The sequence below is a fragment of the Triticum dicoccoides genome, chromosome 1B (assembly GCF_002162155.2).
Source record: "Triticum dicoccoides isolate Atlit2015 ecotype Zavitan chromosome 1B, WEW_v2.0, whole genome shotgun sequence".
In the NCBI taxonomy this organism is placed as follows: Eukaryota; Viridiplantae; Streptophyta; class Magnoliopsida; order Poales; family Poaceae; genus Triticum; species Triticum dicoccoides.
In genome coordinates, this window is record NC_041381.1 from 600,320,113 (window position 1) to 600,338,897 (window position 18,785).

At 43.7% G+C, this 18,785-nt stretch overlaps 1 pseudogene; it reads right to left on the minus strand.

Annotated features, from left to right (window-relative positions):
* The window catches only part of LOC119309749, a 14,535-nt pseudogene extending 11,160 nt beyond the window's left edge, over positions 1 to 3,375 (minus strand).
* Between the last annotated feature and the right edge of the window lie 15,410 nt (positions 3,376 to 18,785).

Here is an 18,785-nt window from a genome sequence, read left to right on the forward strand (position 1 = left end):
GGCCGGCGCACCCCCTAGGCCCCCTATATAAAGAGGGGGGAGGGAGGGCAGTCGCACCCTAGTCCCTGGCGCCTCCCTCTCCCCCCGTACCACCTCTCCCTCTCGCTGAGCTTGGCGAAGCCCTGCCGAGATCACCGCTGCTTCCACCACCACGCCGTCGTGCTACTGGATCTCCATCAACCTCTCCTTCCCCCTTGCTGGATGAAGAAGGAGGAGACGTCTTCCCCAACCGTACGTGTGTTGAACGCGGAGGTGCTTCCCGTTCAGCACTAGGATCATCGGTGATTTGGATCACGACGAGTACGACTCCCTCAACCCCGTTCTCTTGAACGCTTCCGCTCGCGATCTACAAGGGTAAGTAGATGCACTACTCTCTCTTGTTGCTAGATGAACTCCATAGATTGATCTTGGTGAAGCATAGAAAAATTTATTTTCTGCAACGTTCCCCAACAGTTTATAGTGGAATCTCTACGAATACTTACATTTAGGAAAGGAGGGAGTACATACTATGCATGCTTGTTACATATAAGCATGCAGTTATATAGACACGTCTCTAGCTAAAGTCCATCGGGTTTTTCTCTCCCTGGCGGCTGGAACCCTAGCCGCCGCCAGGAGAGGCCATCTTTCAGCGCTGTCCTCGGGAGGCTCCCCTCCGCCGGTGACCTCGGTCGTCGGTGGTAGTGGGGAGCCGGATCCATGCATGCGAATCATTTTTACTCCCTTGTAATCTAGGTTATTAGGTTGTTCATCGCCTTGGCTTCAGCGGCGATGATGACGCCACTGAATAAAGATTCTTCGAATTATTTCCTGACGAGACCATCAGTCCTATGGGTGGGGATGAACTTGGAAATCAGTCTGTTCAAGCAAGGATGGTGTGGCGGCGGCGGCATCCTCGTGGTGGACCTGTGTCCTCGAGATCCGCCGTTGCGACGGCATTTGCTCCAGCATTGGGGCGGAACTTGGAACGTAGGCCAAGAGCGGATGCAGATTGTGGTCTGCATCGACGACATCTGGAAGACGAAACGTGTGCTGGGTTCGTGGTTCGTGGATGGCAAATATGGTTTCCTCTTTCAGCGTCTTAGTCGTGGTGGAGTGCCAGATCTGGAGTTTGATGGCGTGTTCGGAGTGTTGCCCCGGTCTGATTCGTTCAACGGCAATGGCTTCTCTTTTGGTGAGCCACCTTGGAGGTCTGCAAAGCTGCATATCAGCGATGGAACCCCGTCGAGCTCGGGTGAGGAGGTGATCCGTTATTCTTTTCTTCGGTGGCTGTTGTGGTGGTGCCGGAGGCAAGTGATGGGCGTTGGTGTCAAGCTCAAAGATGTTGTACTATCTTTTCAGTTTTGTCATGTCGGTCCTTACATGACTTTTACTTTGTTCTTTATAATATACTAGCAAAAGAGCTAGTGCGTTGCAACGGGAGAGAAAACATAACACACACTCTTAACCCAAAAACCATCACCCAAGACCAAAATAGGTTCATTTCCTTTTTTTGCGAGGCATCATATTTGTGTTGCCGCTTATCCTCCTTCTCACCCTCACAGGCGATGGCCTCGATGTTCACACAAAACAAAAAAAACATGTTTGAATATGTTTAATCCTAAGGCGTCTCTCTCTCCCTCTCTCCTCCCTCTCCCTCCCTCCCCCCTCTTTCTCGCTTTCTCTCACTCTCGCGAAGAGAAATCTGTTGTTTTCCCCTGCGAAAATTTTCAGAGGTATGCATGTGTAGTTATTGATGTTTTCTTTTCCCTATATTGTTACAGTGGGGTGTTTATTTGCAATCCGGGTCGCCGGCGGTACGAAAGGAAAACGAATCTTACGCTATAAATTATAAGATTGCTCCCATAAAGATATTTTAAAAATATTAAACAGGTAAAATTAACATCATTAGATTCCACATATTTTTCTAATAAAATTTCATATATAATATGTTAAAATCGAAGTTACGGTTAAAAAGATACGGATAATTTAGAAAATCATTTATTTGACTTAAATATATTCCAAAATAATATTTAAAAATACTTAACAGGTGAAAATAATCTCATATTCATATTCTACATATTTTTCTAATCAAATTTCATATATAACATGTTCAAATCGAAGTTACGGTTTAAAAGATATGGATGATTTAAAAAAACATTGTTTGACTTAAATATGATCCGCGGATAAATTACCTAAAACATCAGGGGGGGTTCGAAAAATGTAAAATAACGGTTCGGATGTGACTTAAATCCGGATGGCGGGTTGATTTCAACAAAACACAGGGACTTCTATGTAAAATATGAAAAAACAATTCGTTTTAACTTAAAACAGGACTGCAGGTAGAATTCTCTGAAATAGAGGGACTTTTCTAAAAAATGCCTTGACGGACGAAAGAAACCAGATTTGCTTTATTATTAGGTAAAGATAAAGAAATGAGACACGTATTACCATAAAAAATGCAGTTATATAGACGGCAATTAAGTTTATGTACGGGTTGCCTATTAGGAATTGACGCGGCAACAACATGAAGGGGACTAAGTGTTGCATGTATCAGCTCTAGTCGCTCCCCAAACGGAGTGCCAATATTGTGAAAACTTGTTGACGCACCTTGAGGAAGACAGCATCAGCCGGTGGAACACTCTCAAACATGTCGCCGGCGATGTACTCGACGTCGCTACCGCTCGGAGCCTTGGCGACGACGTGGGCGAGGTCCATCACGCTACACTTCACGTCCGGGAATGCATTCGAGAAGGCTTGTGCCGCTCCACCGTGCCCCCCGGCGATGTCGACCAGGGAGCCTATCCCTTGGAAGACAGCGCCGCACTCCCTGATGGCGATGTCCATGAGGAAGCTGTTGTCGAAGACCATGCCGACTTTGACGAGCGCGTTGTACGCCGGGTCGTGGTCGACCAGCTCCCAGAAGGTCTTGCCGTGCTTCAGCTTGAAGAGGTCCGGCTCCGACAGCTCGTGCTGGAACCAAGTCCCGAGGTTGGAGAACGGGGGGACGAGGTTGGTGTGGAGCAGCATCTTCGTGATGTGGACCATGTTCACCGAGGCTGAGCAGACGAGGAGATGGGACGCCGACGTTAGCGTTTAGACGGCCTCGCCCTCAACGCAGTCGTCCCTGGGGTGGTCGAAGCTGAAGATGTCGGAGACGACAAGCACACGCATGAGGCGGCGCAGGCAGGAGATCTTGGTCGGGTGGAGCGTGGCCGTGGCGGCAATTTGGGAGGGGGTGGCGGCGCCGCCATGGCGGTGGATGGCGTCGGCAATGCCGAGGTCCAGGGCAGACTTCAGAGCCATGGACTTGACGTAGCTGAAGGTGTGGTGCCAAAGCTCGAGCTAGGCATCCGGCAAGCCCTAGTCGAGGATGTGCTGCTCCCGGGTAGGCGCCATTGGTACTGTTCTTGATCAGATGTGGCTTTTATGGGTGGACTAGGCAGAGAAGAGAACACTCTCTATTTAGTATTTATAGACGGGTTTCAGAATTACTTAGAATGGGCCGACCGGCTAAAATTTACACGCCTCGGCAACTCACGCGTTCAGTAGTCCCACATCATGGAAGCCTCCTGTTTACCTTACCCTCCGTCTGCCTTATCTCTTGGACCCAAATATCTGGCTGACATTGTCAGGGAAGCCACCCTGAAGCGAACCGTTGGCGAATGTCTTCTTATTGTTTCGCCCTCTACCGGATACACAGGACCTCCCATGCATGCATTTCTATCCCCATGTAATACTGTATAAGGGGATCTATCTGATCTGATGAAACGTTTTTCCCCGAAACCCTAATACGCTCTAGCCGCGCCAGGGGCGACTAGGGTTTTGAACGTGGAACAAGGGTTCCGCCCGGAGATTTATCGCCGGGGCAGATCGAGCTTGCTTGCTCGCGCTTGAGGATGGCTATGCCGAACGCCTCAGCGGGGGTGGGACAAGAGAGGATGGCCAGATGGGCCGAGAAGCCAGGAAGAAACTAGAGGAAGCTTTGAGCAAACTAGACATATATGAAGAAGAGGCGACCCCTCTGGTGATCGGTGATCGCACTGACGGTGGTCCGGTGAAGTGGTTATTGGCTGGTAAAATTCTTCACAGAAATCAATTTCATATTCATACTATCACCAATGCACTCCGACCAGCGTGGGGAAACCTGCGAGGACTGAAGTTCAGATCGGTTGGTTTCAACAAGTTTGTGGCTGAATTTGAGAATGAGAGGGATAGAGATCGTGTCTGGGGTGGATCACCATGGCATATTAACAAGAACGCCGTGGTGCTTGTGGAGTTGGATGACTGCATGCGGCCAGATGAACTTAAATTTGATCGTCTGCAGATTTGGGCTAGGGTTGTTGATCTTCCCTATAATTTGAGAGATGAATCATGGTGGAAACCAATTGCTAAACAGATGGACAAGAATGCCCAGTCTGTTACCTTTGAGCATAATGGTGGTTTTCTGCGTGCAAGGATCTCCATTGATGTAGAAAAGCCACTTAGGAGATGGATTCTGATTGATTCTGCCAGGAGGAAGCAAGTGGATATGTATGACATTCAATATGAGCAAGTACCCTATTTTTGTTTCTCCTGTGGAAAGTTGGGTCATTCGGATCTATACTGTCCAACGCCGGGGTCCAGGGACGAGAACGGTAACCTCCCATTTGGACCAAAGCTGTGAGCGCTAGAGGATTTCAGGAAGCCAGCGAGTTCAGAGAATTCTTCTAGGGAACATAATACAAGTAACAAAACCAGGAACTCGAGTACTGTGAAAGAGTCGGGAGAGGAAGTGAATTCCCCTGTCAAGAATAATAAACAGCAGAAGCGTAAGGATACCCCAAATCAGGTGTATAGGCCGATTGCAAAAACCACCATGCTGCTTACTGATGGAGGGGAAGGGGATGCGGCTGGCACTTCAAAGTTGGCCAGTGCTGATGCATCATCACAGGTCAGTGGGGAGGAGGATGACTTTGCGCGTGATGCCAAGAAGAAGAAGCCTACACCAGAGAATTCGGCAGAGATCGCGCAACGGTCCTGCCCGTCCCAGTGAGCTGTATCAGTTGGATCTACCGGGGGCTTGGGAACCCCGAGGCAGTTCGTGAGCTTCGCGGCATTGTGAAGCTGAAAGGACCCACTCTACTCTTCGTTATGGAAACAAAAATAAAAGCAAAGAGAGTAGTGGTTTTATAGAGTTTGCTGGGTTTTGGTGGCTGTTTTGCCATATGCAGTGTCGGCCTTAGTGGCGGCATTGGTATTTTTTGGTCTAATGATGTTATTGTCGAGTTAAAAAACTTTAGTACTTGTCATATTGATGTTTTGGTTACTAATAAAGTTCAGAACTCTCCGTCATGGAGGTTCACTGGTTTTTACAAAGCACCGCGTGCTACAGATAGACACAACAGTTGGCGGTTGTTGCGTTCTCTTCATTCTCTACCACATGCTGCTTGGATGTGTATAGGAGATTTTAACGAGGCGATGTATCCTACTGAGCATTTCAGTAGAGCTGCTTGTCCTGAGCGACAGATGCAAAGCTTTAGGGAAGTGGTTGACGAGGTATCCTTCCAGGACTTGGGCTGGTCAGGCATGGCCTACACATGGGATAATCACCAAGCAGGAGAGGATAATGTGAAAGCAAGACTAGACCAGGCCTTTGCTAATGATGAATTCCGGCAACTTTTTCAACATATAAGGGTGAAACATCTATCTTCTATTAAGTCCGATCATTGCTTTGTTGTAGCGGAAATAAATGAAACATTATCAGCAAGGTGAAGGAAATATGCCCTAGAGGCAATAATAAAGTTATTATTTATTTCCTTAGTTCATGATAAATGTTTATTATTCATGCTAGAATTGTATTAACCGGAAACTTAGTACATGTGTGAATACATAGACAGAACATATAGTCCCTAGTATGCCTCTACTTGACTAGCTCGTTAATCAAAGATGGTTACTTCATGACTTATACAAGTTCCTCAGACTATGAGATTATGCAACTGCCGAATACTGGAGGAACACTTTGGGTGCTACCAAACGTCATAACATAAAAGGTTGATTATAAAGGTGCTCTACAGGTGTCTCCGAAGGTGTTTGTTGGGTTGGCATAGATCGAGATTAGGATTTGTCACTCCATGTTTCAGAGAGGTATTGTTGATGCTGGAACGCGTCACACGAATACGTCGATGTGTACCCGCGGCGCCGAGGGAGATGCTCCGCAACTCACACCGTGGGCGGCCGACTTCCAGCGCGATACGCAAGACAACAAGCCGGCGCTTTTGGGACCAGACGCCCCGCTTGCCCGGGAGGGACCCCGTCAGGGCTCGCGGCGACGATTGGCTGCTCGAGGTCGGCCTTACTGCCCCTAGAGCCTCGTGGATTCGCAGCCTCCAATGTTGAAGAACGACGAAGAACGAGAAGAAAGATACAAGGGGAGAGATAAAAGTAGATGAACACGAAAAAGTATTAGATGTGTTTGTTTGATTGGTGTTGTTCAATCGGCCGTCACCCCTTAGGTATATAAGAGGCGGCTGGACTTCCCGTGCAAGGAAAAGGCTTGGATTCACGTCCAAAACCCTAGTCAAATTCGGATTGGTTTTGTCTGAACTTTCCAAAACTATTCGGTTTAAACTGGCTGCACCTTGCGGGTCTTTGTTGTGGTGGTAAACGATCTCGAATGGAAACGAGCCCAAAAGCAATATTGACCGCTTCGACGAGACGAACAACTTTTATGTTGAACGTTTTTTGATCAGAGATCATCTTGAGGGTTAAATCGGTCGCACAAAACAGGCTATCCCTCGCGCTACCCATCACACAGGGTGTCTCGTGGGGCGCGCCAGTTTTTGCCTCCTGACAGGGCCGTTTTCCGATGGCTCTAACTTTTGCATACGAACTCGGATTGGAACGATTTTTATATCAAAATCGATCTTTTCGACGAGACGAAGACAACCCGTGTAGATAATGTTTCCATTTGAGGTCGTCTTGGGGGCTTAATCAGCCAAACTGTACTCTGAATATAAGATCTTAGTACTTTGACCATAGTTTCGGCCTTCGAGATGAAATCGGACTGCGATGACCCAAACTTCAAAGATGTTCATATCAACAATATGGAACTCTTTCATGAAGATCACTTCTCCATTTGAGGCCATCTTCAATAAGTTATTGACCGTGCCAAAATCTGGTGTCAACACATGCCCCCCCTATTTTTCGGCAAAGTTTGTGTGCCGAAAAATAACTTCAGCATAGCTTGTTCTAAGGACGATGTCAACACTCCATCGGCCATTTTGCATGTTCTTAGGAAGACAAGTATATATCGGCCATTGCTTGTTTGAACCTCTTGATGCAAACTTGGGTGAAAACTTCTCAGCTTCTATAACAATCTGGTGATAAGGTTCCATAGATCAAAACCATCCTCCGAACCATATTGTTCACCCTTTCGCTAGGATTTTGCAGATAATCAAGAATGAACTTCCTCCAATCCTTACTTTGCCTGCATAAAAGTTTCATTAGTGGCCGAAGCGGTGGGCTTCGATTCAGCCTTACCTATGTTGACAAGACCTAGCATCGGCTATTGATATAAATGCAATACACCATGGTTAACATATTAGCCGGACGCTTGCTGTGCCAACTCTTTCGAATTGTCATGCCTTGATATATGAAAATTTTCAAAGAAACCCAAGGTAAATCTTGCATCTAGACATACCAAAAGATAAACTATAAGTGATCCGTCAAAACATTGATAATCCTTGGATATTTGTTGCACTACTAATAACGAATCACCGGAAGCCTCAATATGTATAGCACCTATATCAAGGCAAAGCTCCAATCCGAATGACAATGCATATTCGGCTTTGATGATTGTGCAAAAATATTATAAGCGGCCTGAGGCTTCACAAAATAGCTCCATATGGAGATAAATAAGCAACACCAACACCTTGGCCATTGCCACCAATTTACCGTCGAAAATAATCTCCATAGTACTAGAAATACAAGGGCAATATCAATGAACATGTACCTCGTTTTGGCCTCAAATTGAACTAAGGACGATGTTAGGATATTACATCAGCCATGCTTTGACATATTCTTAGGGCGATAGATAAATACCGGCCATCAACATAATGCCCATGTGGAATTCATTCACCAAATCATGTATAGCCGAAATAAACAAATGAAATAGCAATCAAATATTTCGGCCCTTTGGATTAGCAAGAAAAAATGTAGCTAATAAAATGTATAGAGATTTGGTAATACCCTCTCATGATGCAGAAAATTATGTCGCTTCCATGGATTAAAATAAATCCACGGAGGGTAATTTATCATACCTGATGACGAATTCCATGGCAAAGGCATCAATGGTATGGTTGAAGAATATGGATGATGTGCTAACCGAAGATTTTTATGGGGTGATGCAAACCTTCGGCTTAACAGTTTTTGGCTTCCATCCTTCTCTTTCTTCACTTTTGTAACACTTGTTGCAATAGAAGGTTGCACATCACTTTCATTTTGACTGCTCCTCTTTGGAACCCATGCCGTGTTCTTCTTTTTCATCTCTTGTGCACTAAGTTTTTGTAATTCCTTCTTTTGCCAATACGATAAGCCGAGTGGGCACCCCGGCTGTGATTTTGTTTGAAGCAATGGCAACTCTTTTTGGGCCTTGTGCACCCTCAACTTCTTTTCCTCAGATTTGGCACTCTGATTTTTATCAATTGATTGTTTCACTTCTTTGCCTTTTGTAGCCAATGTCAACACTTTAATTGGCTCTTTGTTATTTGAGATCAAATCTGAAGTAGCACACTTACGACAATCTCTTTTCACGCGGTAAACTTGCTTTACCACCTCTTTTTTCTTCCTTGAGCTCTGGACCGATTCCTTATGATTGAAACGGTCTTTGATGCGTGATTGTTCAAATGTTGATCTTCTTGGAGCTGCATAGTATTGGTGAGATGGTCTAGAATAAGATGGAGAATGTGCCCTTGTACCATACCTGTCCCATGATGAATATGTATCTATATGAGCATAGGGAGGCATCCACGGCATTGGCATTGGCGGCCCAAAATAAGGATATGAATATGTTGCATTAAAATTATCACTTTGCCAATACCAATCCTCATATTTGCGCCTTGGGGGTGATCTTGGTTTCTTTGCATGATTTGGCCGATAAGCATTATTCTCTTCACTCATCTTTTGATATTTATCCAATAGTTCAGCAAATGTGATTTTTGATCTCTTACACTTGCGCTTATTTCGGCGTTTGTTTTCTTTCGGTTTGTTTTCATCGATCATCCGATTTTCTTGCTGCCCGCCAGTCCTTGGCATCTCCATTGTAGCTTCGATGGAATTCTCGCCCTCAAGATTATGTTCATTATGCTCTTCACAACTTCTTTACTTGAAACCTTGATCCCATCACCTGCAGTTTTTACATTCTATTTAAATGGATCGGCTTGAAGCAGCCGATGCAAAAACCTTTTTCCATCGGGACCAATCGGAATAGACTGGTCATCTCTTGGTGTTTCAGCAAACTTCAGTCGTCCTTTTTCAATGGCTGATTTAACTATTTGCCGAAACATGTTGCAATCCTCAAAATTATGCTTGGACGAATCATGCAACTTACAATACATTCGTCCTTGGATTGATGGCTTAACATGGTGATCGAGAATTGTAATGTAATTATTTTTTAGCAACAAACCAAATATTTGATTACACATGCTTGAATTGAAGGTATACTTCTTGTTTTCTAGACGATCTTGCTGTTTGAACGGCTTTGGAGATAAGCAAACGAATGGTTCAAATTTTGAATCTCCCCATTCGGCTATGCATTGTGTTTTCCACTCTATCTCCGATGTCTTTGGATAAGATATTGTATTAGCATCGGTTTTCTCAATAGAATCTAACCTTGGCTTTAAATTTCTGAAATGAAGATATTTAGAACATACATGTCTCAGTTGAGACCAAGTGCAAGCCAAGTACGAAATAAGCAAAGCTACCCAACTATATATGAACTTTAGATAAAGCAACGGGGAAAGCTTTGGCTGTAACAATAAGTCATTATCGGTCTTTATAAATGGCGCAATGGTTTGACCGATATGTTCCATAACAATTTTATTGCTAACAAGTAAATTACCCTTCTTCATTGGTCTTTCAAAATTACTTATGAGAATATTTCTTATAGATGCATCAATAATGAAGTTGCGACCAAATCTGAAAATAGGTAAATTACTCGCTATGCATACCTCTTCAAATATGTTGGGAGAGCATGATGGTGGTGCCATTTGAAGAACATCTTCCTCCGTCTTTGGATGGCTCCCCAACACCTTGTCATCATCTTTTTCTTGAATCCATGCATCCTTGCTTTGAAGATTTTTGTCGGCCGAACTTTGTTTGGCTACTTGTTCTTGTCCTTGAAGCTTGTCAATTTCTACGGCACGGAACTCATAGGGCAGGAAGTAGGTTCCATTAACTTCAGAAAAATCAAGCACTGTTGTTTTCCTATGCTTGTCATGCCCTTTCTCAATAATGCTTGCCTCGTTGGATTTGATGGATTCAGAATATATACTACTTGATTCGGATTTTTCAACCGAAGCACTTTCATGTTCCGAATCATCCTTCTTTTCATTGATACTACCAATTGGCAATGCTTCTTTTATCTGAGCCAATTCTTTTTCTATTTGTTTCTGACGGCGAGCGGCAAAATTAGCTTTAAGTTTTTTCTCAATTTCAGCCCACTTCGGATATGATTGCCCCCCAATGCTTTTAGATTCTTTCGGCAATGACACATGGGTGTTGCCAAAATTTTGCAATTGTGTAGGGGGTGTATAATATGATGTAGTACTAGGTGAAGGCATATGCATTGTTGTAAGACCATCCTTTTGCTCGCCAATTTTATCAATTGGCAAAGATTCATCTTCTTGCAAAACTCTAGCTTTTATTACGGCATAATCAGGAAATAGCCCCTTTTCATGTTGTTCAAGGCAAAGAGCACTAATTCTCTTATTTTGGGCTAAACTCTTCAATGCATCCACCACTACCTCATCTTCTACAATATTGGGCACAACCGCTCCTGTAAAATCTACATTCATTCGGCTATAACCAGGAAGGTGTGAACCCGAATTATGAGCATCTACAGTTGTGTATGGTGCCGAAGAATTACTAACATGAGGTGTATCATATGACGTTTGAGAGTAACTAGCCGAATAACTAGTAGCAGCATGGCTAATTCTCTGGTTCATCGGCATGGTTGGATTAGTATATTGCACATTACTTGACGATGAATAAAAGGGTGAAACACTTTCTTGCATGGCATTGGAGATTCTAACATGAGGTGTTTCAAATTTATTAACTGAACTCACCATGTTGTTATCGGCATAACAATTTGTGGGGTTGCCGATGCATGAGAGTTGGGATACATATGGTGTAGGTTACTAGTATCATAAGAACTTAACGCATGCAAATTACTTTGAATCGGCCCTTGCACGTAATTAGATGCATTATTGAAAAAACTAGGGCTGGCCGATAGAGTATACTCATTGAACAATCTAGTAACACCATATGAATTATTTGCATCTACAGTAGGGAATTGGGTATTCATATTACCTTTGTAGATTGCAAACCCTAGATGACGATCCTTTCGTAGCAAGAATAGGCCGGAGACCGTTCAAAGCTTCGTCCCTAGTGGAGTCGCCAAAAAGTGTGTTGACGCTGGAACGCGACACACGAACACCTCGATGTGTACCCGCGGCGCCGAGGGAGATGCTCCGCAACTCACACTGCGGGAGGCCGACTTCCAGCGCGATACGCAAGATAGCAAGCCGGCGCTTTTGGGACCAGACGCCCCGCTTGCCCGGGAGGGACCCCATCAGGGCTCACAACAACGATTGGCTGCTCGAGGTCGGCCTTACCGCCCCTAGAGCCTCGTGGATTCGCAGCCTCCAATCTTGAAGAACGATGAAGAACGAGAAGAAAGATACAAGAGAGAGATAAAAGTAGATGAACACGAAAAAGTATTAGATGTGTTTGTTCGATTGGTGTTGTTCAATCGGCCGTCACCCTTTAGGTATATAAGAGGCGGCTGGACTTCCCGTGCAAGGAAAAGGCTTGAATTCAAGTCCAAAACCCTAGTCAAATTCGGATTGGTTTAAACTGGCTGCACCTTGCGGGTCTTTTTTGTGGTGGTACACGATCTCGGATGGAAACGAGCCCAAAAGCAATCTTGACCGCTTCGATGAGACAAACAACTTTTAGGTTGACCGTTTTTTGATCAGAGATCATCTTGAGGGTCAAATCGGTCGCGCAAAACAGGCTATCCCTCCCACTACCCATCAGACAGGGTGTCTGGTGAGGCGCGCCAGTTTTTGCCTCCTGACAGGACTGTATTCCGATGGCTCTAACTTTTGCATACGAACTCGGATTGGAACGATTTTTATATCATAATCGATAGTTTCGACGAGACGAAGACAATCCGTGTAGATAATGTTTCCATTTGAGGTCGTCTTGGGGGCTTAATCAGCCAAACTGTACTCTGAATATAAGATCTTAGTACTTTGAGCATAGTTTCGGCCTTCGAGATGAAATCGGACTGCGATGACCCAAACTTCAAAGATGTTCATATCAACAATACGGAACTCTTTCATGAAGATCACTTCTCTATTTGAGGCCATCTTAAATAAGTTATTGACCATGCCAAAATCTGGTGTCAAGAGGTATCTCTGGGCCCTCGGTAATACTCATAACTATAAGCCTTGTGATACGTCTCCAACGTATCTATAATTTTTTATTGTTACATGCTATTATATTACCTGTTTTGGATGTTTAGGGGCTTTACTTTACACTTTTATATAATTTTTGGGACTATCCTATTAACCGGAGGCACAGCCCATATTGCTGTTTTTTTTTTGCCTATTTCAGTGTTTCGAAGAAAAGGAATATCAAATGGAGTCCAAACGGAATGAAACCTTCGGGAAAGTTACTTTTGGAACGGATGCAATCCAGGAGCCTAGGAGTATACGTAAGGGAAGCAACGAGGAATCCACGAGGCAGGGAGGCACATCCTACCCCCTGGGCGCGCCCCCACCCTCGTGGGCCCCTCGTGGCTCCCCTGACCGACTTCTTTTGCCTATATATGTCCATATACCCTAAAAACATCGAGAAACGCAATAGATCGGGAGTTCCACCGCCGCAAGCCTCTTTAGCCACCAAAAACCAATCTGGACCCTGTTCCGGCACTCTGCTGGAGGGGGATCCCTCATCGGTGGCCATCTTCATCATCCCGGCGCTCTCCATGATGAGGGAGTAGTTCACCCTCGGGGATGAGGGTATGTACCAGTAGCTATGTGTTTGATCTCTCTCTCTCTCTCTCTCTCTCTCTCTCTCTCTCGTGTTCTTGATTTGGCACGATCTTGATGTATCGCGAGCTTTGCTATTATAGTTGGATCTTATGATGTTTCTTCCCCTCTACTCTCTTGTAATGGATTGAGTTTTCCCTTTGAAGTTATCTTGTCGGATTGAGTCTTTAAGGATTTGAGAACACTTGATGTATGTCTTGCCGTGCTTATCTGTGGTGACAATGGGATATTCACGTGATCTACTTGATGTATGTTTTGGTGATCAACTTGCGGGTTCAATGAACTTATGCATAGGGGTTGGCACACGTTTTCATCTTGACTCTTCGGTAGAAACTTTTGGGCACTCTTTGAAGTACTTTGTGTTGGTTGAATAGATGAATCTGAGCTTTTGTAATGCATATTGTATAATCATGCCCATGGATACTTGAGGTGACATTGGAGTATCTAGGTGACATTAGGGTTTTGGTTGATTTATGTGTTAAGGTGTTATTCTAGTACGAACTCTATGATAGATCGAACGGAAAGAATAGCTTCGTGTTATTTTACTATGGACTCTTGAATAGATCGATCAGAAAGGATAACTTTGAGGTGGTTTCATACCCTACCGTAATCTCTTTATTTGTTCTCCGCTATTAGTGACTTTGGAGTGACTCTTTGTTGCATGTTGAGGGATTAATATATGATCTAATTATGTTATTATTGTTGAGAGAACTTGCACTAGTGAAAGTCTGAACCCTAGGCCTTGTTTCCTACCATTGCAATACAGTTTAGGCTCACTTTTATCATTAGTTACCTTGCTGTTTTTATATTTTTAGATTATAAAAACCTATATCTACCATCCATATTGCACTTGTATCACCATCTCTTCTCCGAACTAGTGCACCTTTACAATTTACCATTGTATTGGGTGTGTTGGGGACACAAGAGACTCTTTGTTATTTGGTTGCAGGGTTGTTTGAGAGAGACCATCTTCATCCTACGCCTCCCACGGATTGATAAACCTTAGGTCATCCACTTGAGGGAAATTTGCTACTGTCCTACCAACCACTGCACTTGGAGGCCCAACAACGTCTACAAGAAGAAGGTTGTGTAGTAGACATCAAGCTCTTTTCCGGAGCCGTTGCCGGGGAGGTGAGTGCTTGAAGGTATATCTTTAGATCTTGCAATCGTATCTTTTAGTTTCTTGTTTTATCACTAGTTTAGTTTATAAAATAAAACTACAAAAAAATGGAATTGAGTTTGCCTCATATGCTCCATCTTTTTAATATCTTTTTTAAGTATGATGAAAAGGAAAATTGTGCTCAAGTGCTAGAAGGAGTCTATAAAATGTTTGGTACTAAATCTTTGAATGATAAGCATGATTGCAATGTTGTTAGTATTAACTCTTTGAATATCCATAGTACTAATGATGATTGCACTAGTTATGATGAAAATGTCTCTTATAAGCATGTCAACGTTTGTGGAGTGCATAGAGTCTGCAAGTACACACCAAATAGGGAAGATAGATTTTGCAAGAGGCATAAGTATTTATAAACTAAATGGTTGCTAGAAAGGATAGATGTGAGTGATGAAAATTTAAAATGTCTTTGCCGTACTTGTGAACTTTGCAATGAACGTGGCCATTTACATCTCCGATGCAAATTGTTTCATGACCAAATCGTGTCCAAAAATTGTGATGATTTGATTTCCCTTGCACATCATAATGAACTTAGTTTGCTTTTGGGTTATGAAGAAATGAAACATTTAACTAAGAATATTCCAGAATATAACCTTAAGCAATTCCTTGATATTGATCTAGAAGAAATTTTTATGTATTGTGCGGTGAATTGCATTGAAAATCCTTATATTGCCAATTACATAAAGAAAAGAAAGCAAATAGAAGATGATGAGAATACTAATGAAAGGGAAGAGACTTCCAAATATCCTCCTATTATTTCTTATGATGAATCAGGTAACCAGGAGGAGCTTTCTATTCAACTAATCTCATTAATAAGGAGCTCCAAAAAGAGGGCTAACCCCACACATGATGTGAAGAAGAAAAAGAAAAGACAGAGAAGCAAAGGTAAAAAGGTATCCCTCCCGAATGATGTTTCTCCCATTACTCATTGTGATGATGATCGTTGCTATACTATTGGTGCTATTCATACTATTAATGATGAGAGTGATTATGCTTATGATATGAAAAGGCCCAAGCTTGGGGATGCTATGTTTGGTGAGAATGACATGTTTGAGAATATATTTGCTGCAATTAATGTTTGTCCCAAGCTTGGGGATGCTACGTTTAATGAAGATGATATTTTTAGCCTCCCAAGTTTTGATATGCAAAGTTGTTACGATGATAGCATGCCTCCTACCTATGATGATTATATTGATGAAAGTGGGTTTGGAAGAGTGTCAACTTTACGAAGTAATGATCCCACTATTTTGGAGAGTGTTGAATCTTATAATATTTATGAAAGTGGATTTGGATAGGTCATGAATTTATTTAGTGATGAATCCACTATTTTGGAAGAGGTTTCAATTGATTATGATGCGAACAAAGTTGCTACTTATGATGATTATTGTGATGAAACTTATGCTATAAAAAGTAGTGATGATTATATTTATAAAACTTTTCATGATTATGATTACCCTTTTTCTGAACATTACTCTTTTAATGTGGAAACAATTTATAGTATTTGAGTCTCTTATAATACTCCCACTATTCCGAATGAGAAGAATTTTGCTTATGTGGAGAGCAGTAAATTTTCTATGCAAGTAGATCATGAAAATAATGCTTTAGGTGCTGGTTATATTGTTGAATTCATTCATGATGCTACTAAAAATTATTATGAGGGAGGAACATATGCTTGTAGGAATTGCAATAATATCAAGTTTCCTCTCTATGTTGTCACATCCCTAGTTATGGTTTGCTCTAGGCTAACTAGTCATGTGTGCATCATGTTTAAGTTTCAATGAATTTGAAATGGGGACATGTGAAAGCCTCCGAAATCATTTCTGAAAATGACCAAGATACAAATTGCTTCAAATAGGTCCAAGAAAATGTTCATGTTTCTCTATGAAAATATTGGCCAGAATTAAAATTCAAACCAATATTTTTAGGAGCTCATAAATATTTATTTTGGGCATTCGAAGCTAATGCAATAACTATTTGCATTGGATTTATATTTGCTATATATCGAATATGTGTCCAATAATTCTGAGAAATTGTGAGGGGCTTTGGAATAATCCTTTTAGTCCCTGCAAAATTGTCAGAAGAAAGAAAAATGGTTTAGTGCTTAAAACTAAATCAAAGCAAATAACAGAAAACAGTAATAAAAAGGAGTCTTACTTGGGCCACTTACCTGGCAGCCCAGCCGTTCTGGCCCAGCAGGCCCGCCAAGCCGACTGGCCAGCACCAGTCATCCCCTTCCTCGCGCCAGGAGGACAGGGGCACGCACCCCGCCACCTCCTGCTTGCCGCTTCTCCCCGGACGCCCCCGGAGATGCCACGCACACCCCTGGCCCCTTTCTCACTCTCCCTGGACCCTTTCCCCTCCTCTGCTCTCTCTCTCTCTCACAGCCCGAGCGGAGCTCATCGCCACCACTCGCTGTTGCCACACCCAGAGCCTCCCCCTCAACCCCTCGGCGTGCCCAGTAGCTCGGCTACCTCGTCCTCGACCTCCTCACCAAGCCAAGCGACGCCGGACGCACCCGAACGCCCTCACCACCGTCTTCTTCAACCTAGGGCCACCGAGATAGCCGGAGACCGTGCGCCCGCTCCGACACCTCCCCGAGCCCGATGTAACCTCCAAACAATGCACTGTGAGCCTCCGGTCGATTCCCCTCTCCTTCCCACGTCATTTTTGCGTTCTAGCCGTAGATGCACTGGAGCCGAGTTGTGCTCGCCGCCGGTCATGAGGCCTCCGTGGACAAAGCTATCAAAGCTCGCGTTCGAGCTTGTTGACGTGCTCGGCACGCTCCTAGAGGTCGAACGCACACACTCGCTCGTCCTGCTGTACGCCAGAACCGCCTCCCCGTTCACGACCGAACTCCGGTCGCCGCTCCGCCCATTGCCGCTGCCGCTACACTACACCCCGGCACCTATCGCTGCCTCCTTTAGATGCCCTGCAACATGCTGGTCACGTAGGTGCTCTCCGCCACTGATCTGGTCTTCGGAGAAGCATTTCCGAGCCGCCCCGCCGTCTCTGCCGTCGCCGGCGACGAGCCGCCGACGTGTTAGGCCTTGTTCACCAGGGATTTGACCTTCCTTGGATCGCTGACAAGTGGGCCCAGGCAACTGCTAATTTTAGTTAAGTGTTACTTAAACTTAATTAGCCTGCTGATACTGACATGTGGCCCCATGGCCTTAACTAAGCTAGATTAGGATTAGATTAGTACTAATTAACTTAGGTTAGTTAGTTAGACACTGACATATCGGTCCCACAGGTCAGGTTTGACCAGGACTGGCCCTGTTGACCTACTGACATCATCATGACGCACTGCTGACGCAATAAGTTATTTTCTGGATTTAATTTAATTCAGGAAATTCCAGAAAATGCCCAAAACTTCTAAAATTCATAGAAAATTATCTATAGCTCCAAATGAAATAAGTTATATATGAAAAATGATCAGAAAAATCCAATCTATTCATCTGTACCATTTTCATGCATGTTAGAACAACTTATAGCTACTGTTTAGGACAAATCATGTAATTGGCATTTGAATTTCCACATATGGAGTTTGAATTTGAATCTTGGATTCAAACCAACTTCATTTAACCTGTTGCTAGTTGCATCAGCTCAAATTACATCATATTGACATGTCATGATCATGCATCATATTGTGCATTGCATTGATTGTACTCTTCCTTATTTGCTGGTGTTTGTCCCCTCTCGATAGACGTGGTTCCGACGATGTGTTCGATGACACCGATGAAGAACTATACTATCTTCAGAAGTGCCAGGCAAGCAAAACCCCCTTGTTCATTCTGATACAATCCCACTCTCTCGCTCCTGCTCTTTTTTACTGCATTAGGACAACAATGATTCATCTATTACATGCTTCGGTAGTTGAACCCCTTTCCTCTGCATGACCTATCATTGCCACAATAAATAGATAAAACCCACTAGCATGAGTAGGAGTTGTTTGAGCCTTGATGTGCCTACTCATTCATGCTTGATTGTCATGCATGCTATTGCTTAGAGTTGAGTCAGGTCCGATTCATCGAGGATGAATTGGAATGTTGCGAACATGTCCTACTATTGAGAGCTAAGTGTGTGAATACGATTTCGTAAAGGTAGCGGTGAGAGGCCATGTAGGAGTACATGGTGGGTTGTCTCATTGAAGCCGTCCTCAGGAACTGAGTTCTGTGTTTGTGATCCATGAATAGTTACTACCACACATTGGGTTCTGGTAACTCGACCCCTCTTGACTTATTAATCAGCCTGATCTCTGTCCGGGAGTTGCTACTAGTTTCTGGTGTTTGTAGGTAGTGCTAGTAGTCTACCAAGTG